This window comes from Prinia subflava, chromosome 1 (genome assembly GCF_021018805.1).
Source record: "Prinia subflava isolate CZ2003 ecotype Zambia chromosome 1, Cam_Psub_1.2, whole genome shotgun sequence".
In the NCBI taxonomy this organism is placed as follows: Eukaryota; Metazoa; Chordata; class Aves; order Passeriformes; family Cisticolidae; genus Prinia; species Prinia subflava.
Genome location: NC_086247.1, coordinates 135,849,957 through 135,864,633, shown reverse-complemented (window position 1 = coordinate 135,864,633; position 14,677 = coordinate 135,849,957).

The following is a 14,677-nucleotide window of genomic DNA, read 5'->3' as shown; positions in this document are numbered from 1 at the left end:
ATAAAAACACACATTTGTATATATAAGTCTTAATTGTGCCCAAATTAAGGTAAAGAGGAAATCATACTGGCTGCAGGATCAGGCTCTCAGTTCTAACTCGTGCACATTATTAGGCCTCATGATACTGTGAAGAATGAACACAGAATGTTTTGGAATATGATCTGAAATACTACCTCTGGCCTCATACATAAAAGTTAATACCACTGAATTGACAAACTCCAAGCCTCAGAGTCTGGCAGATGGAAGTCCCAGTCTTTTTTTTTTTTCTTTTTTCTTTTTTCTTTTTTCTTTTTTCTTTTTTCTTTTTTCTTTTTTCTTTTTTCTTTTTTCTTTTTTCTTTTTTCTTTTTTCTTTTTTCTTTTTTTTTTTTTTTCTTTTTTTTTTTTCCCCTGAAACAAGAAAGGGGTGGTGACAGGCAGGTGGGCTGACAAAATAAGGCTTTCACTCTTTTTTTGGTATGGTTGTCAAATATATATACATGATACCTAAGAAAAGCCAGCATAAAATGGAGGAAAAGAAAAACCATAATATGGAGGAGAGGACAGAGTTCTAAACTGTAGGATTACAAAGGTAAAGAGACCAGGGCTATAACAAAGGGTTGTCACCTAAAAGATATTAAAATGTACGCATAGGGTATGATTGCATGTTACAGAAATTTCTTCATCAACATCTCCTTATCATTTATAGCATATTGAAATCTATAAATTAACATCTAGCTTTAAAGGCAAAATAACTGCTAAAGATTCGTTGCAAGATTACGTAGTACATGTAGCTCTCATCACATTTTCATCAAAATTTATGGTATCAAGTCCTCTATCCAGTCTCTCAGCTTGACTTTTGTTCTTGCTTTTTCCCTTCAAGAAGATCATGAGATGGATTCAGACAGAGATTGTTCTGCCTGATTTTACTGCTCTGTCTGATGAGATTTTACTACTTATTTAGAGCATATACACATTTTAAAGAGCTGTTTATTGAAATTTCCTAGAGAATTCTAACCTGTGTATTGAATAAAGAAATCATGAAGGAAATGCATAAATACTTGAATAATAATTAAGCAGGGAAACAGACTACCTCACCCCAAGCCGGATCGTAATTTTTACAGCTTGAGCTTTGTTACTGAAAACAAAATAGTTCAACCATTCAAAATGAAGAGAAATCATTAGCATCTCCAGAGGACTAATTCATAAAATTTAAACATTGGCACAAGTATTTCTGAAAAGTTTCAGATTAACATCTTTTCATCTGTGTATTGCTCTTCATAGAGTCAAGAGACAGTAACATAAGATAATATTCTAACACCAGTTTTCTGCCAAATTATTACTGAATTCCAAGTTTCTTCCACACATTAGCCCCTTGAACTTTTAAGTCAGTATCCAGCCTTCTTTATTATAAAACATATTTTTCTGAATAAAATATTTTAAGCAGATCAAAACAGGAAAAATAAGTCAATATTTTCTACAAAATTTATTTCTTGCTGGATTAATATCATTAGAAACAGCATGATATCCATATATCAGTAAATGACATGATCATAGAAATGAAGGAGTCTGCATATGCCAGAAAGTCCAGGAAAATTTCTCTCATAATCACAGGCACAAAAGTGCAATATATTAAATAAATACTGCCTTGAACCAGGCAATTATGTGAATTATTTAATTGGTATAATTATTGTAGGCAGTCCTCATATCTGCTGAAAGTGCAGCACTTGTCACATATTAAAAAGAAAATATTTGCTTTCAGAAATTTTTGGTATGTATTAATTTCAATAAATGCTTTGTTTCTCTAGACAGAAGGACTATTCAGTAAAACATACTTTGTTTGCTTACAAATAGTTCTGATTAACAGTCAAGGAACTTAGATTTTTATTTAAATATGTGAAAGCATTTGATTTATTTCAGTAAGGTAAAACCTATAGTAGTTGTATACTTCTTTTTACCAGAGATTTAATATTTTTTGGTCTATTTAACCTGAAAACCATTTTCTCTACTAGGCAGTATTTTTGGACTTAAATGAGATTAATCTATTAAAAAATAAATAGGTTTTATCTATTTAGCTTGTGCTTAGGTTTATTCAACTGGCTTTTACCTTCTATTCATCAAAACTTAAAGTCTTCTGCTTTTCCCTTCATACATGAAAAAAGCCAGATATTCCTAGTTATTAAAAAAAAGGAAAAAATCTAGAGCTTTCAATTTTTAATTTTACTTTTAACCTATTCATATTTCAGTCCTTATTTAAATAGTCAGGAATGGAGACAACCAGAGAAGTACCACAGCTTAAAACATTATAGTTCCTCTGATTTCTAAAATTTCAGGAAAATCTTATATGTTATAAAAATTCCATTACCCCCTTATTTTATGAAAACACAAATCAAAACTCTAAAAATTTATATGAATTTGTATTTTACAATATCTTGCCAAACAAAAAAAGATCACAGAGATAATTTGCATACTTTTTGTCTAAGATCGTGGAAAAAACTGAGTAATAAAAGAATGTAAAGATCTGTGGATGTGAACTTTAAGGCATCAAGCCAGAGTCACTGTGTTGTACTAGACAGAACAGCCTCCAGGACAGCAGCTTTGCTGTTTTACAGGTTTTGACTTATTTTGAGTCCTTCTAATTAAATGAAAGTCCCGTATTTACTGATTCTTCAGTCGTTCTCTTTCCTTCTTTTTCTTTCACAGAGAAATAAAGCTGTGTAGTTCCTAATGTGTTTGCTCTTTCTTTGGATAAAACTGTGATGCCTTTGATTAAATTCATGGAGGTTTACAAATGAGGCCTACATAAAGCATGCTGCTTTTAATGTCAGATGGAGAAATACAAACATTCCTGCTGCTTTACTGGAATTACTATTGTAATTCCATGTCTAGTCCTGTGTCACAGATGAATAGTTTGTCATATTCACAAAAATATTAGGAATTGCTTTTCAGTTATTGTATTGGTATTCTGTCTTTGTAAGCAACACTTATTGGAAGCAGGTCTTAAATGGAAATTTTTGCTACTTTTCAAATGATCTGACATAATTTACAGATGCTTCAGCTCGCAGATGAGGCAGCTCTCAGATACAGATGTCACACATTGTGCCCAAAGTCCTTTACATCTAGCTTTATTTTGTAGATTTATTGAGAAAAGTCTAATCTCTGTGTGATTTTTAACAGTAAGCCAAATACATTTGAAATTTGTTAGTGTTTAAAGTAAGGCTTTTTACGTGTTTATACACGTGAAGGTAAGATTGTAGCCTTGCTGGTGGAAACCTGTAAGGAGGATATTATGTTCTATTGTCAAGAAGCATTCACAGTCTGTCACATTAGTGCTAGAGATGTGTGTGGAAGAGTAATTATTATACGCTGACATCCAGGAAATGTAAGTAAAAATAGATAAACCTCAAAGGAAAATTCAGCTGTGTGGCTTAGGTACTATTTTTCTCCAGATGTTTAATGTCACGACACTAAAACATTATTTAGCATAGCACCTAATTTTGCTATGTAAAATAATTTTGTGTTTATATAACAAACAGAAAAGTGATTTTCTTAGCTCTGCACTTAGTTTCCTATCAAATTAGATAAAGGCAGAAATACAGACAGTTATCGTTAATCCAGTATTTAGAGGTATGTGACATAACATTTTTGCATTCTCTTTATACAGTTCCACAGTATCAAAGCAGCAAAAGTATCTAATTCTGCTAATGTAATAAACAGTTTTTATAAAAAATCTTGTTGAAACGGATGTTGTAATATTGCAGCAAGAGCAAGCTCTACATGGCATTTTTTGCTAGAATTAGACCTGCTGTTTCATGAAAATGTTTGATTCTGGTCATAAAGCAAGGCTTGCACGCCAAAATGATAGATGCCATAAAAGAAGCTTTGATAAATGAAGTCCTGCAGGCGTTGGCATTCACAGTTCCCTTTTGGCAATAGTGAGGAATGGCTGAGTAATAGTTAGGAAAGTGACTTAAGATAGTTTATTGCATCTAAATATATTAGGGCTGGATCTGCAGCTAGTGTGAATCAGCGTATCTGCCTTCAAATTACATATCCTGCATTGTGTCAGCAGAGAACCTGGCCCATATCCATTATCTAGAGGGAATATCAACTACTACAAAGCATACTTATCTAACCAAAAGCAAACGTAGTGTACGGAGCTCATTGATGTTTCTTGTAACACTTATGTTAACCTTTATCATGTGATAAAAATCTGGCACAGTTATGTATGGTTGCAAAGGATCTTGCTTTGATAATATCAACAATTATAAATTAGCACTTATTGCTTTTAATGCTGCTTCAAATTACATTGATAAAAGCTTAACTTGGTATTGATGAGAGGACCAGTAATTTAGGGTCTTGCTGTTGCTCTAATTAACTTTACTGGGAGCAGAATGAGGCCTCTCCTCTGAAACAGATCTGCCTATCAAGGTAGTATGATGTGGTTTGGGTATTTTCCTTTTTAATTTTTTTTAATATCTGTATTTTTTGTGTTCTCCTGCTGCTCGTGTTTCATATCTTGTAACAACCACATTTTACAGAACCACTAAGTTTAGAATCCTGGTTTTTACATATAAATAAATGTATTATTCAACTCAGTAAAATCACCAAGAGTGAATTCAGATACAGAGGCATCTGCAGAGTTCCAAGTTAAAAAGTGCTGGTTGAAATGATGATCCTGTGAGACCCAGAGCAACATAACAAACCCTGGTTAATTCTTCATTTGTTTGGCTCAATTAAAGAAAATTTACTAGTTATCAGGATTTTGAGCAGTAAACACTGGGACTAAGAAGTATCTCAATTAGTGGAAGTGATGCTGCAACCATTAAACCTGTTCAGCACATGCTCCAGCAATAACTTACGGGCAAATCGAAGCAGTGAAGTACATGGAATTTTACACATGCTGAATTGTCTGCATCATTTATATGACATCAAGTTTACTTCAGGCTGTGGAAATAGTTTTGCTATTAGAAATACAGTTGTGGTTTCTGCTCATTCTAAATAGCAAATGACATTATGATCATTCAGAGAAAACAGAGAGGAATGCTTTGGTGACTGTAAATTTATTATACTGGCAGCACCACCACTGAAAACTACGAGTGTCCGTGTACTCTCTGTTTCATGCAAGATTTATTTGTTGTGAGAGAAAACCCTGATGGTTGGTTAGTGAATTAGGTCAATAAGCAGTAGGATAGTGATAGGGGAGATTCTATTGCTCTTGGGGATTTAGGCTTCCTAGCACGACATTTAAATCAATAGGAATCATCAGCTACCCTAATCTGCCCGTACCAAGTAGCACTGGGCCTAAGGTGGTGGAGAAAAATTGGAAGAGACCCTGGGAAATTGCTTTCTTTTCCTTGAAAAAAATTAATGAAATGTATTGTGTAGTTGCTTATAAAGATTTTTATCATCTTTTCTGTATCTGCAATTTTATTAAAAATACGATGTAATTTCTAAAGATAACACTAATTATAATAATAATCACTTGTTATTTATGCAGTCGTAGAATTCAACTATTTTTGCAAATGCATCAGTAACCTGTCAAAATGTACAGAACAAAGCTGCACAAGGCGAGAAATTCCAATTACAGCATAAACAAAATGTTAAAATCCTGTCTTGCAGCTGCTGGTATTAGTAAATACAGTGCTGATACAGTTAAAATGACAACAGAAAGGCACAGTAAAAATTACACAGCTATGTACAACCAATATGAAGAAATTTAAGAAGCCTTTATTTCATAGGTTAAATAACAATCAGTAATAACTCAAATTGCTGATGAGACAAACCAGAACTATATAAATCCATCAATGAGATCAATGATAAATCTGTGTTGTTTTCACATCCTGTGTTTTCACTGAGTACACAGGAATTTGAGGTGAATGTATATAGCCACAGCAGCTCATAGAAATCTGAGAAAAAATGTTTTTCTCAAGGCAAATTTTATTTTCTTCATTTCTTAGTAGCAGTCAAACATAATTTAAATTTGGTCAATTTTCTATATAAAATACTGAATTACATTTGTTATACAGGTGATAACAATTTTAAGTAATGTATTATAAACAGTGCATCACTGGAAAAACCTCTTGCCTTATGCTTATTATAAAACGTAAGTAAACCCTTTCTTTGTTTATACGGTTATATTTATTAAAAGGGTCTTTGCAGACAAAAGGCTGTATTATCTTAGACCACCTTTCAAAATAAGCATTAGAAGCTCCCCTCAGCTGCACTGCCTGCTCAGCCAGGAGCACGTCACCCTCGCAGAGCGACGTCAGCTTGAGCAGACATTCACACGGCGCCGTTCTGACTGCCAGCCACGAGCTCTGCCTGCAGCACCTACACGGGACGTGTGTTTGTTCAGTCAAATGTTGCTGCCATTATACCATTTTTACAGCAATAAAGTTCCATTGAGGCCAATTAGGAACTACTAGAGTGGAGACTGAGCAACAAATTTCAAAATTTGATCCATCATTTCTTGGCTGTCAAGCCCCGTGCCCATCTGCTCACATGGCAAGCAGCCCACTTGCAAGTGAGCTGGACCTTTCCTCTAAGAAATGAGTGACAGGGAAGGAACAACAGCTTAGTTGCAGGTCTGCAACAATGTGAACAATTTCTTTTTCCTGCAGGAACTGTGGTCCAGTATCTAGGAGAGCTGGACAGCATTTGCCTTTTTTCACTTAATTGTATTTTTGACATGTACATTGTTAGAAATGGATAAGCAACAGAGGAAAGTAAATCAGGGGTTTACTGGTACTGGTTGCTGCCAAAAAGACAGGTTGTATTGGAACAGGTGCTTTGAAAATCTGTGAAAGCCAGCTGAAAGGTGTCAAAATGTGCCATAACATGAACCAACAGTTCACAGACATTTTGTGTGAATTTGGTGTTGTATCAGGAAAGTTTAGAAGGAACCCTCAGCAGAGATTATCTGCCTTAGGAACAGCCAGCCAGCTTAACAGGCAGACCCTTGTCTGCTCAGTCACAGCGTGCATGATGCTCTCATGCAGGAGGGAAGACAAAGGAAAAAAAAAAGATTTCCTTCTGTTACATTCATATACTTCATTATCTTGGAATCTTCAAATCAGGAAAAAAAGACATAATAATCTCTTCCTAAAATATGTTAAGCTGATCATCTAGCCTAAAAATAAAAGTAGATCAATTGAGACTCCGTAAGCTGTATTTGGGTGAGTGATTAACTGCAGAGTGTGTGCAGGTAAAAGAAAGCAGAATGTGTGATCCTTTTTTATCACACCGGTCAAACTAATGCCTGTGAGCCACACTTGTCCCTTGACCTTGTTAAATGTGGCCCACGTGTTGGAGGGAGTACAAGAAACTTCTCTGACACATTCCCTTCCCACATGTTTTTCCTGCAGTGTGCTACTGTAGATAGTTCTAAAACACATGGGACTACAAGTGGGTTCCCCGTGTGCATTTAAAACCTAACAGAGCTACAACAGTCAAAAACACATGGGGATAGAAAAGGAGCATCAGGAAAAAGAAAGCTTTTCTGCTATTTATTCTCATGTTCTTCATGTGCTCAGAAAACACATGGGAGAGCAAGAGCAAGACAAAAAAGACAAGGGAGAGCAAGAGAAGAAAGGAAGAGGAAGAAAGAAGCAGACAAGCAAAGAAAAAGGAACAAAGCAAGATGGCATTGAAAAGGAAAAGGAGAAAAGACAAGTGAGAAAGGAGAAGGCATTGCAAGGAAATGACAGGAACTGACAGGGAAAAAAATCATAGAGAAAATCATTTCACTGCATGAAAGGATTAAACCAAATAAGCTTGCCTGTGCTTTTCATTTCAGCTTTATAGTTCATGTGCGTGTTTAGTTTTAACAAATGTAAGAAGAGGCATCTTGTGCACATTCCCCCGTGTCATCCCTCCTTTCGTTTTGTCTCCCAATGCTGCATCTTTGTTTCTGCTTCTGCTTTCTGTCTCATTCCGTCTCTTGCTTACCCCTCCCCTTTTTCCCTTCTCTGCCTCTCACAGGCAGTGAATGAGATGTAGCATATCATTGTATTAGCAGGGCCAGGTTTTTCCTGAACTTGCCTTGAAAATGGAATGCCAGTATATTGTTATTCTTTCAGCCTTCTCCCCCCGCCCCCACCCCAGACTCAGTGGAGACAGCCTGAAATCCTCGATAGAAACCTAAGTGAGCATATGAGTGAAATGTGACTTCTGCTCCATGTCAGTCATGGGATATGGTCATCGTCTGGATTTCGAGGAGCTTTACAAGAAGTCAGTGCTGAGAAATTTTTCACTTTCTCAGTGAAGTCAAAGAGGAAGAAATAATCTATCTCCCATCTTCGTCTCTGGTGCTTGTGGATGCACATCTGCATGTGCAGCCTCCCCTCTGGACTTCCTGAAGTGCACTACTCTCTGTGTGCTCCACTGACCCTGTTAGCTGTCATTGGGAAAGGCAGTTTGTGTGTCACAGAGCAAATCTAAGCACTCTCACAGAAATATACAAATATTGTGTTATCTAATATGATACATCTGGTTTTATTTGAATTGGAATAAAATTAAATAGCTTTGAATCAATTTTTTATTATATTATCATTGGATAGCATTTTGTGCCATCTCAGAATTTTGTCTTTGATTTGGGGATGAAGATGATGCTGAGATTTGGCATTGCATTTAGATCAATGGTTTTTATCTTTGAAAACAAAGGAATAGTCTTTAAATATATATGTACTCTGGTTTTGCCCCCACTTTCTCTGGATCTTACACTCTATTATTCTATTTCTTGTTGTTGACCCTTTTTAGCTGTATGCCAGGATCTCAAGGTTTCCAAACTAAAGCCAGGAGCTCAGGAGGATGAACAGCTTTCAGGAAACGGTCAGCAGCTCTCAGGGTGCCATTCTAAAGGTCATTTGTTATCACATCTGTTCCTGTCAAGGCGTCCTCTCCGAGGCAAAGCCCATCTGAGAGGCTGGAAGCCCTGGGAGGTTCTGTGGTAGGATTTTCTCTCTCATGCTGCATGATGAGACTGAAAAGAGTGCATTCATCTGTGGAGTTCTCCCAGTGTCAGGGAAAGCTGTCAGAAACCTTTTCCCCCTGCCCTGTTTCACTGTGACCTTCATTACCCAGCCATTGGCCTGAGTCTAAGTGCAACCCCCCCAGTTAATATCAGGATTTGTCTGATTTCCCCCGGTTCTCTTAAGGCAGAGTAAAACTGGAGACCACCATTTGGCAGAAAGTCCAAGATTTTCTGAATGTGGCTGTGACGAATGAGAGTCAGAGGAGAAGGGAAGAATGCTGGGGTTGAATGTCTAGCCCAGAGTGAATGCTGGGGATAGCTCTGCCAGTGTTGGAACCTCTCAATGCTCAAGGTTCACTCCATGGAAGTTATGGAGCTGATTAGGCTGGGCAAGTCCAGGCTTGGATGTAGAGTCCTGCTTTGTGCTTCCCACCATCCGCTCACATCACTGGCATCACTGCACCACATCGTACTAGAAAAATGCCAGAAGTATTTTGTGTGTAGAAGTGAGGACAACCATGCATTTTATGGTAGTAATCTAATTATTTAAGCTGAGATATTATGGAGATATTGTAGTACCCAAAAAAAAAAAAGAGGCAGAATTTAGAATATTCTGGACTGGACTGTTACCTAGCCCAGTTTGTAAATAATGTGTAAATATAGTAAAATACCTGTTTATCTTAAGAAGTATTCTTATGTCAGGTATATAATACATGCTTTAAAATGCAAACACATTCCATAGTACTTGTTTGCTTACTCTGTTATTCATGGGACTGTATTAGATTAAATATTATCAGCCAAAGCATCTCCTAGCACAATCTGATAACGCCCTGTTGGGATCTATGTAGGTGTACCATTTATTGGCTAGACTGCTTTAAATGACTAAACTATTATATGTCTCTGTTCATATTTTGGAAAATAAATTCTTTCTGTATTTAAAGAAAGTGAAGATGTAGTACCTTAGAGCACAACCCATTTTTAAGCATGAATAAATTCAGACAGATTCTTTACACATGCTAAAATTTCAGTAAATTTTTAATGTCTCTATTGCTCTATGAAGGTAAAAAAGTTAGGTAAAAGTGGTAATTTGTGGAAGAGGCTTTTGTCATTGTTTACAATGAGGAGGTATTCCAGAACTGTTCCACATTGTATCTTACATAGGAGACAGAGGATAAAAAGTGGTGCGTCCTGCATCTGTCACTATTCTGCATCTGTCACTCAAAGAAAATTCCCCTTTCCCCTTTTGGGCAAGTTGCCTAAGGATGATGGGATATGACTGATAGCAATAATCCATATTTAGGCAACTAGAAGATTGTGACAACATTAACTAGAGTAAGGGAATACAGACAAAGTCAAAACATCTATCATAGTAACTTTAATTTACCCTATTATTTCTAATTGTTGCTGTGTCATAACTTACATTCCATAAATCTTGCCATAAAAGTATCTAGCTTTGAAATTCAGCTCTAACTTTAAATTATTTGCTTTACACTTCATATAATGAAATGAACATTCTGAAACACAGCAGTTGATCTTTGTGTTGGGTTTGCCTGGACAGGTTTTGTGGTGAGAGGGCTATGGGGGAGTTTGAGAAGATGCCAGAAGCTTTCTCCGTGTCCAACAGAACCAACACCAACAGCCTTGCCACTGGCCAGGGCCAAGCCCATCAGTGATGGTGGTAGAACCTCTGGGATAACACACTGGAGAAGGGGGAAGGAATCCAGGGCAACTTCACTTGGAGAGAGGAATGAGAATGTGTGATAGAAACAACTCTGCAGACACCAAGATCAGTGAAGAAAGAAGGTGGAGAAGGAGCCCCAGGTGTGGAAGCAGACATTCCCTTCACAGGAGCCTGTGGTGAAGGCTACGGTGGTCCAAGGTGGAGCAGAGATCCACCTGCAGCCACAGAGAAGCCCATGCTGGAGCAGATGAGTGCCCAAAGGAGGCTGTGACCATATCAGATGCCCACCCTGGAGCAGGATCCTGGCAGGACCTGTGACCCTGTGAGAGAGAAGTCCACACTGGAGCAGGTTTGCTGGCAGGGATCCACACTGAAGCAGCCTGCTCCTGAAGGACTGTGCCTTGTGGAAAGGACTCATGCTCTAGATGCTGGGGAAGAACTGCACGGGAAAGACTCAAGTTGGAGAATTAGTGAAGGACTGCCTCCCATGGGAGGGACCCCATGCTGGAGCAGGGGAAGGGTGTGAGGAATTCTCCTGAGGAGAAAGGAGCAGCAAAGAAAACGTGATGAACTGGCCACAGCCTCCATTCTCTATGCCCCTGTGCTGGGGGGAGGAGGGAGAGAAAATGGGGAGTGAAGTTGAACCTGGGAAGAAGGGAAGGGTGGTGAGAAGATATTTTAAGATTTAGGTTTTATTTTCTCATTACCCTATCCTGACATGCTTGGTAATAAATTAAACTAATTTCCCCAGGCCAAATCTGTTTTGCCCATGACGGTAACTGGTGAGTGGTCTCTCCGTGTCCTTATCCCAGTCCATGAAACTTTTGTTAGATTCCCCCACCCCTGTCCAGCTGAGGAGGAGAGTGATAGAGTGGGTGGGCACCTGGCATTCAGCCAGGGTCAACCCACTACAATCTTAGACACTAATTGTACAAGTAAGAGATCTGCTTGATAGATTGCAAAGTGTGTTGGATTTTATCCCTGATTATGATAATAATTTGATTTGCCTCAACATAGCTATTAAATGGTTACAGAGAGATTGATTGTAGTGTTACAAAGGATTTCACATTTAATGGTTTTATGAGAGAGAATAAGAATATAAACAGGCTTTATGACTATTCTTAAATGGAGTATCTGAATATATACCCTTCCATCTCTATAACACTCAGATTTCCACTTGCCATGGAAATTTTTGGCAGAATAGAAATTTCTTTGGTTTTCCAGCTCTTCTTATCACATGTTGCTGTATTGCCAGGACTATAACAATGAGGACATGGTTGCATAAACCACAGGAGACAAATGCCCAGAGTAAAGCACTATAATAAATGAAAAAAAGGTGTAATGTGTTACGAGCCTGATCCTGTTACATGATAGACCTCAGTCAGAAGATTTCATTCTGTAAATTTCAGAGAGGATCAGTCCCATGACATCTGCTAGGAAATGCAGATATTGATTGTGATTCTGCCTCTTTTAGCAGTCACTCTACTAATGAGCAGCAAGACACGGTGCTGGTAACCTATGGCTGCTGTGTAGCTTGAATTTAGGAGTGTCTCCAGTGCCTGCGCCTGGGCTGCCAAGTCCCGTGGCAACTCCTCCGTTCAGTCACTGTGCTGCTAGAATAACATGTTATGATACTGGACTTCCAAAGAATATATTAACTTCCTGACTCTCTGTAGTAATACCATACAGCTGGTTCAAATAAACATTCCAAGCCAGTGCATTTTTCATCTTGAAAAAATAGCAATCCCAAAGAAGTTTTGTATTTATTCAATGCTTACTGTCATTGCCTTTGACACCGAGAGCAAAATTAATAGTTAAAAAAAATGGAGTTACTCTCTAGGCCTTTGCATTGATTCTCTTTTGTTGTTCTTCATTTATTTTGCTGACCATTGCTGTCAAAAAGAGAGGAAAAACTGCTCATGGCATTAATTTTCTTGAGTTATTGCACTGTTCTGTCTCACTAAAACTTTATTGTATTTTTTTTATACTTTGAATAAAATGTAACTATTTTTATCTGAACCAGCATCCATTTAAAGAACTCAGATTGCCCTTGACTTTACCTACCTATTGTGAAATTTCACTGACATTGATACAGAAACCAGGTAATTAATATTTCTCCATTAAACTTTGCATACTATTAAAAATATGTTAATCTCTTTCTTTAATGATTCCATTGTCAGTTCATCTATTAAGGCTTTTGTCAAAAAAGCTATTGAAACACAACTGAGGACCGTAGGCAAAGTTGTCATGTAAACAGTGGATATTTTGGCTGGATAAGGACTGTAGATTTGGTCATATTTGATGACACAGTTTTTGTAGTTTTATTGTTGCAGATACACTGGCTTATGGCTTCAGAAATAGTACACATAAATAAATAAAGAAAGATTTTGCTACAGATATTTTTCATCCACAGCATGCTAATTCCCACCAGAGAAAATGAAATATGTCACAGCCTACAGATCTTCTATTTCATATTGCCATTTATTAAGTAATTTCTTCAAGAAAATGCTTAGATGAGCCAGGTTTCTGAGTTGGTTTCTTGTAATCTAAGTTGTAATGATGGAAAAATGTATGGACAGAATTATGGAAAATATTGTGCACGTCCATCCTTTTCTGAGTTTTGTTTTAATTCTTTGGGCTAATTATGAAGAAAAAAAATATGTTCCAGTAAGTTGTGGAACAATCAGAGTTATTCAAATGCATGTGATACCCAGTCTTGAGGGGTTTTCAAAAGCTGGACATTAGTCTTGATCTCTAATCCAAATGGCAAAGATGTAAATTGGAATGTGTCCCTGAATTCAATGGGAGCAGGAGTAGGTGTTAGTTTTTCACTGTTATACAATACATGAAGAAGGCAATTGTGTATGCAAGACTTACAGTGATGTCAGATCTACATTTTTATATGGTTTGTTACAGTCTGTGAATAACTGGACTGTATGGATATAAATCTGTCTTTGATTAAGATAGATTATTCTGGTGTCCTGTTATAAGATTATTTTACATTAACGGAGTTATCATTGACAAGTACAGAATCATTCTGATTTATAGTACTTTCTGAAAAATGTACACATCTGTGAAAAACGCCAGCTTACGTCTGGAATTAAGGATTAGATGCATGTTCTTTTTATTCTGCCTTTGCATAAAGAAAACCCATTTGCCTGTTACTGGTTCACATAGTCAACGTAAATTTGCTTTTCTCAGACATCTTTACAAAATTTACAGATAAGATTTTATGACTGGAAGCAAGGGAGTATTGTAAAACTGCTGTATTAGACAAAGTACATAAGAACATTCTGAACCCCCCAATGCTATATTAAGGTCACACACGTTTTAAATTAGGACCCTCTGTTCTCACTCATAAATGTCTCAAACTTTCAACTTCTGATCTGAAACTTTTGGTGGTCGGATATTGTAAGAGTAGCCACTGGAATTGGGAGACACTGACTCTTGTGCCATACTGCAGGCTGTGTGTGACTATTCATGACCCTGGCCAGTTTCATGAGACTGAAGTGAAGAAATTAAGGTTAGCCTGTCACTAGAGCTCCTGCAAGCTGGTATAATGTAGGTAAAGGTGACTGGGTTTTGAGTTAGTCTATCAATATAAAATGCACTTACATAAAGATTATTAGGTTTAAATAAACTTCTTCCATTCGTATGACATCAGTCATATTCATAAGCATGAGGAAAGAAAAACATAGCTTAGTCTCACTGGCTTCAAATGTGTGGTTGTTACCAGTGAATGCCTGTGCTCCTCTCTTTTATGTTTTCAGCTCAGATTTTTAAAAATTATATTTGGTATTGTTTCTTTGTTGTTTTTCTTTTGTTCTTACTATCTGCAAGACATGTTACATGACAAGCACTGAACATCTATTTATGTGGAGCATTCTAGGAAATGGAGAGTTATAAATATGTATGTCTGATGATAATATGGAACTCTGACAAAGATACTCCTGCCTGTGCTTTTTGGAATTGACAATACAAAGCTATGGTTTATTGAAATAATGATAAAAATAACATTCTGAAAATGTGCTAGTTACCAAAATA